This window comes from Serinus canaria, chromosome 1 (genome assembly GCF_022539315.1).
Source record: "Serinus canaria isolate serCan28SL12 chromosome 1, serCan2020, whole genome shotgun sequence".
Lineage (NCBI taxonomy): Eukaryota > Metazoa > Chordata > Aves > Passeriformes > Fringillidae > Serinus > Serinus canaria.
The window spans coordinates 85,111,353-85,128,954 of NC_066313.1; positions in this window are offsets into that span (position 1 = coordinate 85,111,353).

The window sequence follows — 17,602 nt, forward strand, 5'->3', positions numbered from 1 at the left end:
AGTTTTTCATTGTCTACCCAGTATGGGACACAGTGATTGTGCAGAGGCAGTTTGAGACTGTATATGCCAGTCACCAACTTTGTCTTTTATATTTAGTGCTTGTGATATTTAGCATTTGCTTTCATTCTGTTTCTTTTTGATTAAGAAAACTAATTAAATCCTCCTTTTACAATGACTTTTAAAAGTGGATAGTGACTTAAATCTTATTATTCTTGAAAACAAATTATTATGATGCAATACTTTGAGGAGGTCTGAGCATGTCACAGCTTGTTTGCACAAGCAGAAGTTAATTTTCTGAGAATATCCTTGTTCTTAGATTTCTCTAGGTTCAGTTTAAGCATTTCCTTTTTTTCCATCTCTCTTCCATTTATTATGTTTGTAGTATATATTTGAGCAAAGTGAGTGCAAGAGGGCCAACTGTACAATGGACCCCATCAGGATGGTGGAGTGAGAGGGAAAGATACAACTCTCAGTGCAGCTCGCCTGTGAGCAGTAGTCTTTCTGCTTGCTCTCTTCCTCAGGGCACCTTGCCTGCCCTCCAGACCCTGTCTCAGTTATACCAGTGGTGCATCTCTACCTCTGTGGCACTGAACCCAATTTCAGGATATTTTCTTTGGCCAGCAAAGTCCCAGGTGATGTCCAGCTGAGTGATTCAGGCCTGGTTGTTCTTCTTCCTGTGTGAGTGTTTAGGTGCAGCTGCTTTGAGTTTAGTTCCTGGCATGTTTTCCTTGGAGCTGGACCAGTTCAGATTAGCTCATGAGATGGGAGCCTTGGGTTCCTTGCTATATATAACTTAAAACTGGACATATAATTTTTTTTTTGACACCAGCAGAAATATGTCACCAGCCCATGGATGCTCGTGGTCTCATGCTGTCATTCAGCCTTTCCATGTGAGCTGAGTAAAGTTCTAATATATAACCTCAGAGTTCAAAAAGTATTTGTATATTACAATAAAATAATGTGAGCCAAGGCATTTGTAATGGATTAATTTTAAATGCAGATGTTGATAAAAATATTTTTTCAATCTCCTACATTTCTCATGTCACTAAAACACTGCAAGAGTGATGACTATGGATTCATGTAAGACAGCTAAATTTAGATCAGGAAAATAAATGCCCGACTCCTAATGACACACAGTACTTTGGTAAGTAGTGACTAACATGGCTGCAGCTTTTATCACTTGGTCTGAGCTTGTGCTTTTAGGACAACTAGTTAATGTGTGTGTCGCCTCGTTCACTGGGGTCCCAGGATGAGGGAAGAGACGAGAAAGTTGACTCCATGTTTCAGAAGGCTTGATTTATTATTATATGATAGATAATATATTAAAACTATACTAAAAGAGTAGTGGAAAGGATTTCACTACAAGGCTAAGCTAAGAATAGCAAAGGAATGTGAAAACAAAGGTCTTCTGCCAGACCGAGACCGGCCGGACAGGTGAACTGTGATTGGCTCTTAATTGGAAACATCCTGAGGAGGCCAATCAGAGACCTCCCCTGTTGCATTCCACAGCAGCAGATAAGAATTGTTTACAGTTTGTTCCTGAGGCCTCTCAGTTTCTTCAGGAGGGGAGAAATCCTAAGGAAAGGATTTTTCATAAACCATGTCGGTGACATGTGTGTATATTTTGTTTGAAGAAAGGGGCAATTTTGAAGTTAGCACAATTAATTTTTGTGATTTGTTTGCTCACCTGTTGACCTCTTGCATTCAAAAGTCATTGACTTTGCCTACATTTTTATTCATGGGCATAGCAAAATTAGACTAAACCAAACAGAAGAGCTTGGCATGCCATGGATATTTTAGCTTGGCATGCCGTTAGCCTGAGGGACATATGCATCACTCTGAAGTATTATAGACTTTTGCAACTTATTATTAAATCGCTTAACATATTCTTGAAAATAAAATTACAATGAACTTGAGCTATTTGTTGCTCTCTCACAAGCCCCAGAGAGCATTTCAGAGCACCACAAAAGCTCAGGTCTCCTGTATCCACTGCCTGGAACTTGTGGCTCTCCATAGTTTAAAGGCAGGGTCTCAAATGCTGTTTTTCAAAGCTATGTTTGCTCTATGGGCCCTGTGCTCCTATACCTCAGAGTGAATACACACACAAGCAGGATGGAAGGAAAGAAACAAGGTGTCCAACAGTTCTCCTAATTTTGATGAAACCTAGATGAAATTTATGAAAATTTTTTGAGTGTTTTTGTCAGCAGTATGACTCTGATTATACTGTTGCAGAAGAAGAAAGAAAAACCCCTTAAGAAAGCATTCTTAAGGTATTCTAAACTATTGCTTATCTGCAATGTCTTTGAGTTTATCAGGGACATTAACAATCATTAATAACTCAGTAAGACATGTGGCTAGTCTTGTTTGACCAGTAAATTCAAAGATTCTTTGGTGCAACATTTGTAATAAATAATTTAATGATCCAGCTGGTTGTCAAAAGATGGAATAATCACCCCAGTGTGGTTTAAGTGACTTTTTATTATTCTACAGGAGCTTTGTGGCAGAGCTAAGGATGAAATCTTATTCTTAAAGGAAGCATTCATATCCTTAAAAAAAAAATTCTTCTCTTTTCCTCCAAACCCTGCTCCATCCCTTACTAGCTTCCAGCTTTTACAGTAAATAAGAAAGGAATCCTCCCATGAACAACCTTCTATATGGCACAGGCCTGATTATTTTCCATGGTTTGGGGCATCCTGTGCTCTCCAAGGTGGAAAAAAAATATAAAGTATCTTGTATGTCAAAGGGATGGAGGATGTGAGTTAGAGCAATAGTACTGTAGTATATGACATGTTTGTTGTGAGTGGACACAGAAAAATACAGCAATTCAAAACTAGGGATTATGATGTTATTTCTACTGTTTGTCTCTTGAGTGACTACTTCTTCCACTGATCCTGACCCTTCAACCACTTGCCTTGGTCCACTTCTGACTGCATCGAGTCTCAGCCTCCACCCTGATATTTTTGGCATCTCTCCTTCCTGTCTTTGGGCACACTGTCTTTTGCAATTTGGCTATGGGAAGATAGAATGGGAAACTGTGTCATATGTTCTTACTCAGTAACTCTGTACTGCTTTCCTGGCTCCAGTTGTGAAGGAAAGCTTTTCCACAAACATCTGCCAGCTGATGACTGCTTAAACTGGAAATTAGCTCCTTGGTTCCCATAGGGTACTTGTCCTTTCATGTCTGGGAGCAAACCTACACTTTTCTGGAAAGACATAAGCTAATGCTGAAGGCCATTGGACTCTTGAGCTGTTTCTTTTTCAGAAACTTTTAAGCACTTTGTATCTTAACTTGCATCCTTCCACACAGCGCATACAGCATGTCTCTGCACAAAGAGGAGAGATTGTGTTCTGCTTTGAAATATGTTTTCTCATGCACCTCTCAAGACAGAGATCATCTGCCCTTCTCCATTCTGACTTGAACTAGGCCAACCAGACCTACAGACTGAAGCACCATAATTTTCTTTAAATGTGAACATTGTCTTCCCTGATCTTGCAGCATGTCTAGATTCTGCACATCCTGCACCTTGGTCTATAGATCCAAGAATAATGACAATAACTCCACCTCCTAATTTCTAGCATTTATAACCCTCTAGGTCTAATTCAACATGGCCTGAAAATTTCCCAAGTTTCTACAGTTGGATGCTGATAGGTGCAGAGAAGCATGTTACAGAAAGATGTGCTGTTAAAGCTGTGCCAATTGTCTGCTGACTTCTACAGAGACACATCTGGCACTGAGGTCAGCCTGAAAATCTGGGCTTTGACACAGACATAGGTCCCCTGGGAAAGGGAAAGACCAGATCTAAGGTGTCATTTTAGGGTGAGAAAGCTGAAGGTCCGTCCCAGAAAAGTGGTGCAGTGTGACAGGCTGCTCCTGCCTGAAACAGCCAGGGGAAAGGAAAGGGTGTGAGTGTCTGCTCCAGTGACTGGCACAGTTTGCTGCTTTTGATGAATGGCAATTGTAGGAGAAAGATTGATCCCAGCAAGCAGGGAGTGCAGCTCCCCAGCCTTGCCTGTCTCCTTTTCCCTAGCCCATTTTTGTCTATTTCCCGGAATGCATTGAGGCAGAGAGGCTCTGCCTCTAAAAGTGGGAGGATTTGGGAAGGATGAAGAAGGGTTAGCCTTTCTTATGTCTCCTTCTGCAGTCCTTCACATGCAGAAATAAACCAGTTGCACCTAGTTCTGTCTGCTAGTATTTTGTGTTTTATGAATTCAGAGACCTATTTATTTATAGCCATGGCTGTTGATCCTTCTGTACAATTCCTTTTGTATTTGAAACTCTTAGAGAGCACCTTATGCAAATCTGTTGGTCCTTGCTTACTGTAAGAACTTCCTTTGCACTGAGACTGATGGTTTTGGCAGTTCTGACTGCAGCTGCTGGCTCTTACATATTCCTTTTTATTCCACAGCAAAGCCTCAGATTTTCTTCCAAATGGGTAGTAGGCTAATTGCATTCTTTTGGATCAAAGATTTTTCTGGTCTCATGCAACTTGTGGTACAGATTTACTTACGTTACTCCTGATAATAATAACACCATATTAGAGAAAATGGAAGAAATGTTAGCTAATTTCCTGCTAAAAGGTTGTGTCAGAGAGATAAACATGTTCCACATGAGAAAAGTCTTTCAACATAAGCATAAATAAAGTCTATAGTAGTTAATATCCCCTTTAAAACAAAGATTTGATGTTTCATTACTTCAAATAAAATATATTTTCTCTGAATTTATTATAATATATATATTATGCATGCTATAAATACACAACAAATATTCTGAAGTTTCCTATAATCCTTTATGTAATTTCTTTTTCACAATATAGTGTGAGATATTTTATTGCAATCTGGCCAGTTAATATCATAAGCATGCTGATTTATAAGGGTATGGGAGAGGCACATGAGAGGTTTTTGGCTGCACAGTTTGATTGTATATGATTCTTCTGAAGTCCAGAAAAAGATGGTAGACAGGCTACTTTGATGCTTTCAGGTAAAAAGTTGTATGTAATCAGTCTTGTGGTGAACAGAGTTAAGGATTTGTCAGAACTGGAGACCTGAACTATTCAAATATCCCTTGGGAAAGAAAGAGAGGAGGACATGGGTGATTCAGCAAGTTCTGGGAAAGTGTTAGTGGCAACTTCTAATTGCCAAGGCAGATGAAGTTAATAGATAAGTGACAGTAATTGTATCTCTTTGAAATTTAATTCAGACAGAAGTCACATAGTAATGTGGATTACAGGAGACTACAAAACAATAGTGTTCCAAATAAAGGAAGGAAGTGCTGAATCAAATTAAAGCAGAGATGTAGGAGGATATCTTTAGAAGACATTTCAAAGAGTAACTATGCAACAAGACATCAAGGAGACAAAAAGCTGATTAAAAACAAGGTGCATTTGCCAAGAGCAAAACATGCCTTTTCAGTTCTGTTTCCTCTTTTGCAGGATAACAGCTTAAAGAGGGGGCAGTAGTTTAGTATCTCAGATTTAGTAAGGGTTCTGAGGAATGCCATAAGTAAGCTTGGAAAACATGATGGAGATGATAGGAATGTAAAGGCTGATGGTCAGACGGTAAATTCGCTCATGGAGGAGTCAGCAATGGTTTTCTGTGAAAAGAGGGATATTTCAAGGCAATGTTGCAAATTTAATTCCTGTAACTGGCTTGACTTAACCAAATCCAGTAATTTAGGTTAACAATGTGATGGACTAAGGAATAGATTAATTAATTTATACTTCAAATTGTATTAGAAAAGGGTGGAAGCACTAGAGACAAACCACAAAGGTCAAAGTGGGTTTGGTATATTGGGGTGATGGTATGTGACTAAAAATCCAAGAAAGAAAATACCAGGAAAAAAATTAGTGTTGATTAGGGAACTGATTAGGCAATAGCAGCTCTGCCAGGCATATGGAAAACAAAATCACCCAGAAATGGAGTTGGCAAATAATGCAAAGCAGTTGCAACAAAGCCAATTTGCATTGTATATAGTAACAGGGTTCTTGTTCATATAAAATGAGAGGTACTTATTCAACTGTATCCTTATTGGGAAGACCTTATCTGGCACTGAAGAGTCATTGAGTTTCAAAATCACATTTTGAGAAAGATGCACATAAACTGGAGACAATCCAGAATAGATATCCAGGAAGAAGATTTTTGGAAAATATTATTTATTTGGAACAAATTTAAACAACTGAGTTTGTTTATATAAGAAAAGACTAAGGGATTATTGTTCAAATGATAGCAGATTTCCAAAATGGCAAGAAGGTAGCAAGCAGTAGTTTTCTATGCTAACTGGATTGATACAAGGATTAATCATTAAGCATAGATTAAGTTTTGCATGGGAAAATGAACATTTGGAAACTCTACAGCAAGTTTTTCTAGTCTAAGGGCAGAAGTAGACTATGATGGGGTTAATTGTGGACTGTTTTGGCGGGGATGGAGTTAATTTTCTTCATAGCAGCTAGTAAGGGGCTGTGCTTTGAATTTGTGAGCACAACAGTACTGTGAATACAGGGATGTTTTAGCTATTGCTTACACAGCATCAAGGCCTTTTCTGCCTCTCATCACACCCCAAGAAGGGGGAGGCTGGAGATACACAAGGAGCTGGGAGGGGACACAGCCAAAACAACTGATTCCTGCTGACCAGAGAGATATCCCATACCACATGGCATCATACTCAACATATAAAAGCTGGTGAAAGAAGAAGAAAGTGGTGGACATGTTTGGGATGATGGCGTTTGTCTTCCCAAGTCACCACTACCTGTGAAGTAGCCTGGTTTTCCTGCAGATTGCTGGACACGTCTCTGCCAGTGGAAGTGGGGAATGAATTTCTTGCTCTGCTTTGCTAGCATGTTTTACATGTTTAACTGTCTTTATCTCAGCCCACAGATTTTTTCACTTTGACTCTTCCAGTTTTCTTCTGCATCCCAATGGGGCTGGGGAATTAAGTGAGTGGCTGTGTGGGGCTGAGTTGCCAGGTGGTATTTAAACCACGACAAGGGCACTGAGAAATCTCTATGAGTATGTTAAATATCCATCTGAATATTGCAGATGTACCAGCTGAACTTCATGAAAAAAGCACAGATAAGATGCCCGTGTGACATCCTTTCTAGCTACATCCCAGCTTTTACCTTCAAGGTCCTGTGCAAAGGTTTATGGAGTCACTGCTCCTTCATGCAAGCAGAAATGTACACATGCATCAGTTTAATGTATCAGGCTTCTCTCTGTAGTTCAAACAGCTTTATTAGAGTTTTATGGACTACTTCAGAGTCAGCCTTTTCTTTGTGTGCACTGAAGCAGAGAAAATTTTGTTTGTTTTTTTCCCCCTAGTAATCCAGCAGACCTTTTCCTGGAGCAGGCTGGAAACATTCCTTAATCAGAAAAATTTAAGTGAGCAAAAACCAGACTCAATCTGCAAGTGAGAGCTGAGTCCCTTCCAGCAGACCAAAATTTCCCCTTGCTTCTCTTGAGGAAGAGATGTAGTTTAACTTCTTGACAGAAATACAAAGTCTGCTTTTCATTCTCTGAGGCTGAGTTTCATTGTTGAATGTTTGAGCTCAGTATGCCATAAAATCTGAGAGGTTTTCTCTGAAAGCCTCAAGTGACATTTATGAATAGCAGGATGCAAAATTCACCTTAACACCTCTTCCTCACGCTGCCTTTCTAAATCTGTGGACACAAATACACATTTTGCATAAACATACATTTTAATTTTAGCTCAGATCCACAGATCAAATAACAATATAGCTCTATAACTTACTTTGTGATTTTGCATTTCCAAAAGAACCTAAGCACATTTATTCTGCTTCTTTCTTTCTTTCTCTTTCTTTCTTTCTCTTCTTTCTTTCTTTCTTTCTTCTTTCTTTCTTTCTTTCTTTCTTTCTTTCTCTCTTTCTCTCTTCTCTCTCTCTCTCTCTTTCTTTCTTTTTCTCTCTTTGTCTTTCCCTCTCTCTCTTTGTCTTTGCTTCTGACCTACGTTATTTGTTTTAACCAGGGAAACACTGCAGTTTCTTTACTCACTGTTTGATTTCTGGGTGATTTACAAGCAGCTATTTTGGCTGCAGGACTTTGGACGTCAGCAGCTAGTTAACAACAGGTCGGGTTATTCACATTGACACCCATATTGATCATGCAGCCTGTAAAAGTTGCTCAAGGCTTTTCTATTGAATCAGGGTTCTGATTGTCCTCTGGTAGTTTTGTAACCAGTCTCAAATAAGGACATTTGCATTTTCAGTAGCAGGTACTGTAAAACACGGATGCACCTTGGAAGAAATTAAAAAGGAAATAAAAATGTCTTCCAAAAAGTAGATCTGAAATTTGTGGTTCAGAACTATGAGGTCATAGCCACTGTGCAGCTTTCTAATGGTTATTCACCATAAAAATATAATTGCTAGTCAGATTGTTACCAAATAAAATTAATTGTAAAGCAAATTCCTTCAACAAAATTACTCCCCTCACTTTTTTTTCTTCCACATATGGTTGGTCTATGGGATTTTTACATGCCAAAGTTGAAGATCAGGTGGAAGCAACTCAAGTTATATTCTAGGGATAAAATCAATTATAATATGATAAAGAAGAAGATATTTTCCTTGCCTTGCCTGCATGCTTCCAAGAGGGTCAAGTGATGGAGGTTGGCCTGCGGTTTTAAAGCTGCAGATGGTACAAACTGTGAACTCCTGCCTGCACGTGGCAATTGGCCCATTGGACTGGGAGGCTGCAAGAAGCCTCTGCAAGGCTGCAAGGAGATGGACCCTCCACAAAGAGCAAAACAAAACCCACTCCCATTCCACACACATTTTACCTGCAGATCCTTAATGAACATACCATAACTGTGCCAGCTGAGAGTAAGTGGCTTGGCACCCAGCCAAAATTGGCAACCATCCATGTTGTGTTACTCTGGGCTGAAATTCCTGTAAGGATTAGTCAAAGGCTGGCTGATATTTGCAGTTATTGGCAAATGTGTTGTGATGCTGTCCTCACCAGCAGCCATGGAAAAAACAAGGTCTGAGAGCACAGAGCAGCTTTTGATTCAGCAATGCAGATGGCAGTGAAGTGTCCTGGGGAAGATCCTAGAGTTTTCATCAAGTTTTCTCTTCAAAAAATAGAACTGTGACATAAGATATCACTCAGAGAGATTGTTCAGTAATAATTTGGCTAAAAACTAAGTGTTAGGCCTGAGATTAATTGGATCTTTCTTCATTTTGTACAGCTTGCCTGTATACCTAATTACACACAGCTGTCCTTTCAGTTCATACCTAGTCTGCCAGTTGCTGGTGACCAAAATGTGCCTATCATTCAAGCACATATCCTTTTCCAGCACATCTCAGAAGGCTCTTGGGATGCTGCTTTGAAGAAGCTACATGATTTTTGAAGGTGCTGAGACAGGGACATACCACCCTGACAGCTTTGGTAGTACTACCTAATTAAGTACCTGAGAGAGCAAACTGTGCTAGATATGGTCAGGCAGGCAGAACAAACAAAAGCAAAACAGAATTTAGTGTCCATATGCTTAGTTCTATGATTTAGGTTTAGATAGTCCTGGAAGGAGCAAGGAGTTGTACTCAGTGATCCTTATGGTTTCCTGGCAACTTGAGACAGCCTATGATTCTGAAAGTTTAGATTCAAAGCTGTGATTCTGGAACTAGGCAATGCCTGGAGAAAAGGCAGACAGGTTGGCAGCAGCGTGATCAGAGTATAGGTACTCATATTTCTTTGATTAACCCTTAGCATTTTTTTTTCTTAGTACTGTCCTAGCTTCATTGCTGCTCCTCTTCGGATTAAGGGCTCAGTGGGTATATGAGCTCAGTGGATAACTTGAACACAAAAGTGAAATGGCCTTATAAGAATTAGGTCAGGAAAACATTCAGTGTAAGGAGTGAGAGCTGCAGCTTTCTGAAAATTAATGGAAACTTTTTCAGCAAAAACCATGCACACCTTTGCAGCTGAGATTGAGATTCCCAAAGGCAGTTGTGGATCATTATTGTGGGCTGCATTTTGCACAAAATGCAATACATCAGTAATTGCAGTCAAGCAGTCTAGCTTGGTAGTTACTCATTATTTCTGCTGTATTAGTATCCCAAGCAGGATCAGGGCTGTCTTCTGTACTTCATATTCTGTACTTCAGAATATGAAGCAAAAGAGAAACTGATTTGCCTTTATACAGATATGCATATATCTGTGTCTCTTCAAACTTATTTAAAACTCCATTTTTTTCTCCAGTTTTGCATCAGTATCACTCTGTAAGTAACCAGTCCTCTCCAATAAGTTAAGTCAGAAGCAGATCAGGTCTGTAAGCAGAAGCTGTATACAACACATGCTTCACTGGGATACATAGCACTTTCCTGTGCAAAGAGAAGATGTGCAGTGAGACTGGCTTTCAAAAGTGAAGTAAAAGCAAGTAACACTTTGGGGGAGAGGGTGTGAGATTTTTCTATAAAGCATTTGGTTGTGACATGGGACAGCTCTTCCTTTAAATGACTGTTTCTAAGAGAGATAAGGGAGCCTTGCAGAAGCCTTTTCCAGTTAATCCATTTGCCCGAAACTCTTGCACAAAGGGCTCAGAACAAACAGGACTCATACTGGAAACAGCATGCTGATGCACTTCTTGCATAGTAAGGGTTTAAAGGTTTGTTTCGATAATTAGCACACACAGTTTGCTACCAGAGAGCACAGCTTGCTCCCAGTCACTGGCATGACACAGGAGTAGATGCTGCAATGAACCTGAATGGAGCATGTGGTTTAAAGGGATGAGTGATACTTGGAGCATACAGTGGGATACAGTCCTCTTCTCACTCAGATTAAGGGCAGGGCTTCCACAAATGTCAAAGCTCCTGTCCTGCATGCACAGTGAGAATTGCCCTGTTGGCACATTTTGAGTATGAGTGAGATATGTGACAATATGATTGCAGAAAAGCAAGATTTCACTTGACTTCTACTCCTATAAACATGGGCTTGGAAGCTTCCCACTTTTTCTTACCAGTCCTTGAAATTTTTAATTGTTAAGTTCCTCCTACATGAAGACTGAAGATAAGCAAGAGAATAAAAGCTTTTTTCCTTGAGGAGAGGTGATTACTGCTCCAAGTGGCTTTACTTGGCATAACATGGGCTTATGTACTGCCAACCAGAGCTTTGGTTTTGTTGTGGCTCATTTAAGGTCCCAGTAATCCCAATAACACTGGAAGAAGTGGTTTTCTCTTTTGTATGTCACTGTCAAATGAAATAATTTATAAAACACAGAGGGGGCTTTTTGATTTTCACTGCTTTTTGATTTTTGCTCTGCAAAAGACAGAAGCAGCTGGTCTCAGTGCTTAAGCAGTTAGGATACTTTTTGGCTATGTGTGTAATGCAATGAGTAAATTGCTGTACTTGGGCTCCAAGTTCTTCTGACTGCAAGTACTTTAAAAATAAAAAATAAACAGGAATTTACTTAATCAGATAACCTCATAAAACAAGATAGAAAGTTTTTCTTTGCTGAGAACAGAGTTTTCTTGATTAAAACTTTAGCTACTGGAAAATGCTGAATTATTAAAACCTAAGCTTATCTTAAAAATTAATTCCTTTTGGCTAAAGTAATTTCTGTGAAGAATCTGTTTTTATGGGACATGAGAGAGCCAGGCTGAATTCTTTATCACAAAGTGAGTGAATCATAGGGTGGATCTTTCTCACCCTTGCAATTTTGGCTTTTCTTCAGAAACTAGGATGTTATTTAGGTTTCTGGTGAAAAACTTAGAAAGAATTGTTCTTCAAACCAATGTGCTAAGAAAAGAAATATCCATTGCTTTGATCTCTTCACCAAAAGGATTTTTTTGTTTCCTCATAAATCCTTTAGCTTTTGGAGTGAGATTCCACAGGCTTTTAAAACTAATTTACATAATACTCTTGTAGTTACACCTCCCATTCATATCCAAATTCAAGATACTGTTGGAGCAAGTGGCTTGCCACAGGTCTTTTTGGATTTCCTCTCAATCTGTACTGATAAGAAGAAAGAATAATATTTTCATAACTTGCTTGGCCTCCTCATTCATAGACTGCAGTATTTTGATCATCACCGGCATAGACCAGGAACAGCTTCAGAGTGGCACTGTGAAAAGCTGGAGCTTTTGCAACATCAAACCCAGTTCATTTAAATGAGTCAGCTGCAGGACAAATGCAATTCACATGAGAAAGCATCAGTCCTTCTCCTCTTCCTCCTCTTCCTCTTCCTCCTTCTTCTCCTTCCCAATCTACAAGGGAGAGAAGGGAGCAATATCTGTGAAAAGAACTAATATCTCAGAGAACTGTCTGATAAAATAAGAGGTTTATATTTAATGTAGAAAAATAGAAATTTTGTGAAAAACCAGCTGTACTGGAAAGACAGTAATCACTGTCCAAATAGCTGGCTCTTCATTAGCTATGTTCTCACATGATATCACTGTGACTAGTTCTCTGAAAGCAACAGCTCAGTGATGAGCAGCAGTCTGTCAGATGGGCACTTTGGTGTTGTAAGGAAAGAAATGGAGAATGGTCCAGACTCAGTGTAGGTTTAGGTGCATAGAACAAGTGGCTGCACCAAAGCAAGCACATCAGTGCCTTGGAAAGAGCACAGAATCCTAGTCCTCCAACCACTAACAAAATACTGCACAGAGGAGAGTGTCACAGATGATTGGTGGTGTGGGATGGCTTTCCCAAAAGGCTCTTCAGCTTGGAAACGCTAAGAGGATCCTCTGAGTCACAAATGGTGATGGAGAAAGTGAGCAAGAGAAGAGGTGTTCATGCTTTCTCACATAATCAGAGTGAAGGCTGCCCAGCTATTACTGAGGGGAAGATGAAGAAAAAGCAGCAGTGTTCCTTTTTAATCATAGTGTGTGTCTAGTGTTGAATGATTAATGTGCAAGTCATTTCCATGGGATGTGAGGGCAAGAAAGATAAGAAGTTCAAATAGAGACTAGAGAGAGCTATGAAGGGAAAGTTAATTTGTAGCTACTGAATAGGGACATGACCTTTTGCTGACAGGATGCCTGAAATTTTATTACTGGAAAACAGGAGAGTATAACAAACACAGACAAACCCTCATTAGCCTTGTTCAACTGCTGTTTTTACAAGTACCTGCAGCTGGCCATAGTGTGAGACAAGAGATTGTTTCAAGGATTGTTTTCAAGGGTTGTATGGCCTCTAAATTTGCCTTATATGTCTGTTCTTCTGCCACATTGCCTCTAACAAGTGGCAAATTTTAAATGCTTTTATTTTGTGTTACTATGTTGACCAAATGTAGGGAATGTATTTTCTTTTCCAGTGGTTTCTGGAAAAAAAAATTAATATAAACTGATACAGCATCAGCATGAGATCAGATAATGCTCTATTTGTACATGTGGACAATAAGAGAAGTGGGAAGGCAGTGCAGTGGAGGTAAATATGAAAAGGTTTCAAATGGACATGAGTTATTAATGACATAAGCCTGTGCCTAAACCAGGCTCTAACTGAGTTATTTAGTGGAAAAATTAGAGAATGGGGTTTAGACAACACAGCTTCCTGGTCATCAAAACATAATGTTCTAACACCTTCTGGGGCTCCTTGGGGATGCTGCTTACTTAGTTTCCTGTTTGGACTCCCTAAAGGATACAAGTAGTAAATGATGAATCATAATGAAGGGATTATCATCCAGACAGTGCTTTCTCTTCTTTTTTGGCTCCTCCCGAAACACAGCAATAATTTTTAGGAGCCACAAAAGTGGGATATCATGCTGCCCATGTGCTTCAATAGCTAATTGCACAAGTTTGTGCACAGGAGATTTTAATGAAAAGACTTTTGTCATGAATTTGGCCACTGATTTATTCTAAAGGACGTGCCACAGATCACTGTTATTTGCTAGAAGTTATACCTTTCATGCAAGAAAGAAACAATGAAGGAAAGATGTGGATCCTGCTCTGCTTGTGACAAACCAATCTTTGGATTAGGTAATGTTACTCAGACATTTGACATTTTTGTGTTTTTAAGCTGACAGGATGTTCTCTGGATCTTGGCTAGGAGCTAAACCAGAGGGGGGGGGTTTAATGGGGTTTTTGTACATCCGGCCAGTGAAAACCAAATGACATGACTCAACTCATCTTTCTAAGATGGTGGAAGACAGTAGATTTCTCTTCCACACCACAAATTTAGGATGAGATCTGCAAGGTGTAAATATAGATACACAGTTGAATTTATATTCTCCAGTGATTTCTCATCACTGAAGGCATTATAACAGGAATATACAGCTAGTTGGGTTAAATTAGTTTTGTTACCTGTGAATGGGGAAAGGCAGATTAACAATAGTTCACCATACTGAGGTATGAAAAACTGATAAATACAAGAACAGTGAGAATTATACCAGATATACCCGTGATATCTTCTGGAGTAAAACTGTCTTCTCCTGGTAATGACAGCTGCTGACCAGGTCCTTTGCTTAGATCATTGCTCCAACACATGGAAGCTGTTAATGAGGTTTTTGTAATTCCGGCCAGTGAAAACCAAATGACATGACTCAACTCATCTTTCCAAAATTAGAAGCAGCGCCCTAGTGAGCAAAGGATGCAGGAGATTTACAACTTTTCAGAGATGCTGGATAGGCCCATGCAAGGGTGTTGCACAAATCATGTAATTGGAAAAATCTAACATTAACTGCAGCATTTTAAATCCCAGGTTGTGTACCACATAGTCCATTTCTGCAGATCTGCATGGCTCACACATAGGTCACCTCCTGTTAGCTCAGATTTACTCTCTGTTTTCCTTTTATTATATACTTCTTACTATGTTTAAATTGTCAATATAGCATAACCTTGCAGCTGTGCTACTTAAATGCACAGAACAATCCCCTGATATTGCCAACATGACTTCAATCTCACAAGCAATTAAAACTTTCTATCCTGGTGCTCAGTCTCCATCAAGTTATTCAGTCTAGGGGTGAAAGTGTGAACTACTTCATACAGGATAATAATCACAGTTTGGCCAACTACTTGAACTCTTAATTAACTAACATTTTCAGCTTCTAGACTCAAGGGAGGCTTGTGCCTTTTAATTCTGAGTTTCTACATATTTATACTGCGAATTTGAATAAAGGAAGAGTATCAGAGTATCACTTCAGCCCTCAAAGTGAGGTTTATTTTGCATAGAAAACAAGGGATGAGGGGTCCTTACCATGTACTGAGGTGCCTCCCCAAAGAGGTTGTTAGCATGGCTGAGGTCTGTAGCTGGAGCTAGTTCTAGGGTACTGAGACCTCAGCACTAGAGGCAAGTTAAACTATGGGTGTCTTCATAAAACCAGTGTGTAATGATAACGGGAAGCAGGGGGAAGACAAACATGGTTAGAATGGAGGTTTAAAATAATTTCCAGAAATTGTGGTTTTCCCTGAAAGAATCAGCCCACATTGCTCAGAAGACTTCAAATGCTTAGGGCTACAATGTGCTCTCAGTTGCCATGTTACACAAAATAATTTCTGTTTCAACAAAACTTTTTTTTTCCTGTGGCTTATGTGGTCTCTTTTCTGTAATATGATTACCTTATAGAATGATGCATTACAAAAGCTATTTGCAGGAGGGAAAACATCCCATCCCCTTGGGAATAGGCAGCACAGATTGATGGTAGTGTCTGAGCCACCTCATGGGGTTACTGTTTCCATTTCCTTTTTCAGTTGGAAGGGACATAAAATTTCTTTATCTCTTGAAACTCCAAATGTTCTGTAAAATCTCCCACTTGTGTTGCTTTTTTGACCTACTTGGTTAACCAAAATTCACCATCCTGTGTGTTGTCTCTATCTCAAGGAGAGGTTGATGATGGACTTAGATATCTTTGATGCACTTCTTGTTTTGCAAATAAAGTCTTATTTCCTCACCACAGAGTGCTTTGTGTAGGAAACTGTTTTTACTCACAGCTCCAAATACTCTTTATGTGAATTTTATTTGATAGTTTATGAGATTTATTCTTGAACTATAGGTTAATTGTGACTGTGCATTCTTGTTTTACTTTAATTATATGCTGCATATCTGCTATATAACTTCTTAACAAGCTTCAGTTTGATGGTTGCTGTGTTTGAATAGCTTGCAGAAAAGCAGAGCTACAAACTGCTTACTGCTGGTTATTATTTTGACCCAGCTGGCTCACAGAAAATTGTTTCAAAACGGGAAAGCATCTTTTGCAAGGCTGTGGAGTGAGACTGCTATACAATCCTGTGTTATGGAACAACAGGAACAAAAGCACAAGTGATCATCTAGCAGTATTTTGTTTAGAAAAAATCAGAAAAGTAGAATGCCTGCAGAACTGAAACTGTTGCTGGAATCACCAGCAATTGGCTGCAAAACAAAGAAAAGGCAGAACAAACCAGTATGAAAAATCTTGCTTTACCCAGTATGACCCAGTATTCCAAGAGCTACAGATGTTTCCTGCAAGTGATGCAAAAGGTATTGATTGCAGGAGCTAATGGCTTCAGGCAGCAGTGTTGACCTGACTTACTATTTTCTGTTTTTATAGAACTGACACTGGCAGGGAGATAGAGAAGGGATACTTACTGTATCTGTTTGTCTAAGAAAATCTGTACAGTGTCCTGAAGACATAAATTCCTCCTAAGTGGACTGACCTTTCCACACAGGCATTGTCGCTACCTTGTTACCTGTAGAGCTTTTGTGATTCCTTCTGGATAGTTTGAGCTCAACTTATTGTATGCCTTGTTGCTTATGGGACTATTTCTATATAGTGTGAAGCATATAACCAGAGAACTGAAAGCCGTCATTGTCCTGCAAAGCTCTGCTAAGGGCTCTGCTAAAGCTCTCTGCTCCAACTCTGTCTTCTCATGAAGGACACAAAACTGTGGGACAGCAGAAAGTGAGTAAAAAATACAACAGCTACAAAAAGGGTCAAGGTTGAGTTCCAGAGTTCTCTTTTCAATTGGGCTTCCAGGTGGGCAGCTGACAGGCATCAGAGACATTCTGACCTTCAGGACAGTCAGCAGGCATGGATTTGAAAGCATGGGGTGTTAACAGAACATGGGATGGTCCTGATGGAACTGAAGCCAGAATGGATGAGAGCTCTTATGGATTCCTTAAGGACCAAGCTCTCCTCACCATATGGACTAGAAATTTATTTTTATGTGTGGTTCATACACTGCAGAACCAGGACTGTGAAAGAGGATGAAAGAGCTCCAAGGATGAATAATCAGAGAACTTTAAGCACATGCTGTCCAACAGGAAATATCCAATCTGCACAAGGTCTGGGGAAGAGAGAGACTAAAACCATGAGGTTTTAGCTAGAGAAATAGAAAAACATGTTCAAAGGTCAAATATGAAAGGGCAAAAGAAGCTGAATATAGCATTTAAGCAGTCCTTCACCCTCTTCTTCAGTGGGGGCTTCTGTGAGCAAAACCCACATCCCATGTCCAGGCTCTGGAGAATCAATGGCAAGCCAGAGCAGCAAGGGCTTCTTTTTGCTGAATGATGTTTTCAGAAGGAAAACCATGAATGTTTGGATAAAATCAGAATAGATCAGATAAAGCACTAAGTGCACTTAAGATAGGAAAGCAGAGAAATTATATGGAATGTTCTTCTAATTTTAAATAGTGTTTCAACAGAGTTTTGTGAGTTCTTCAGTTCACTTGGATTCACAGAAGATACACACTCT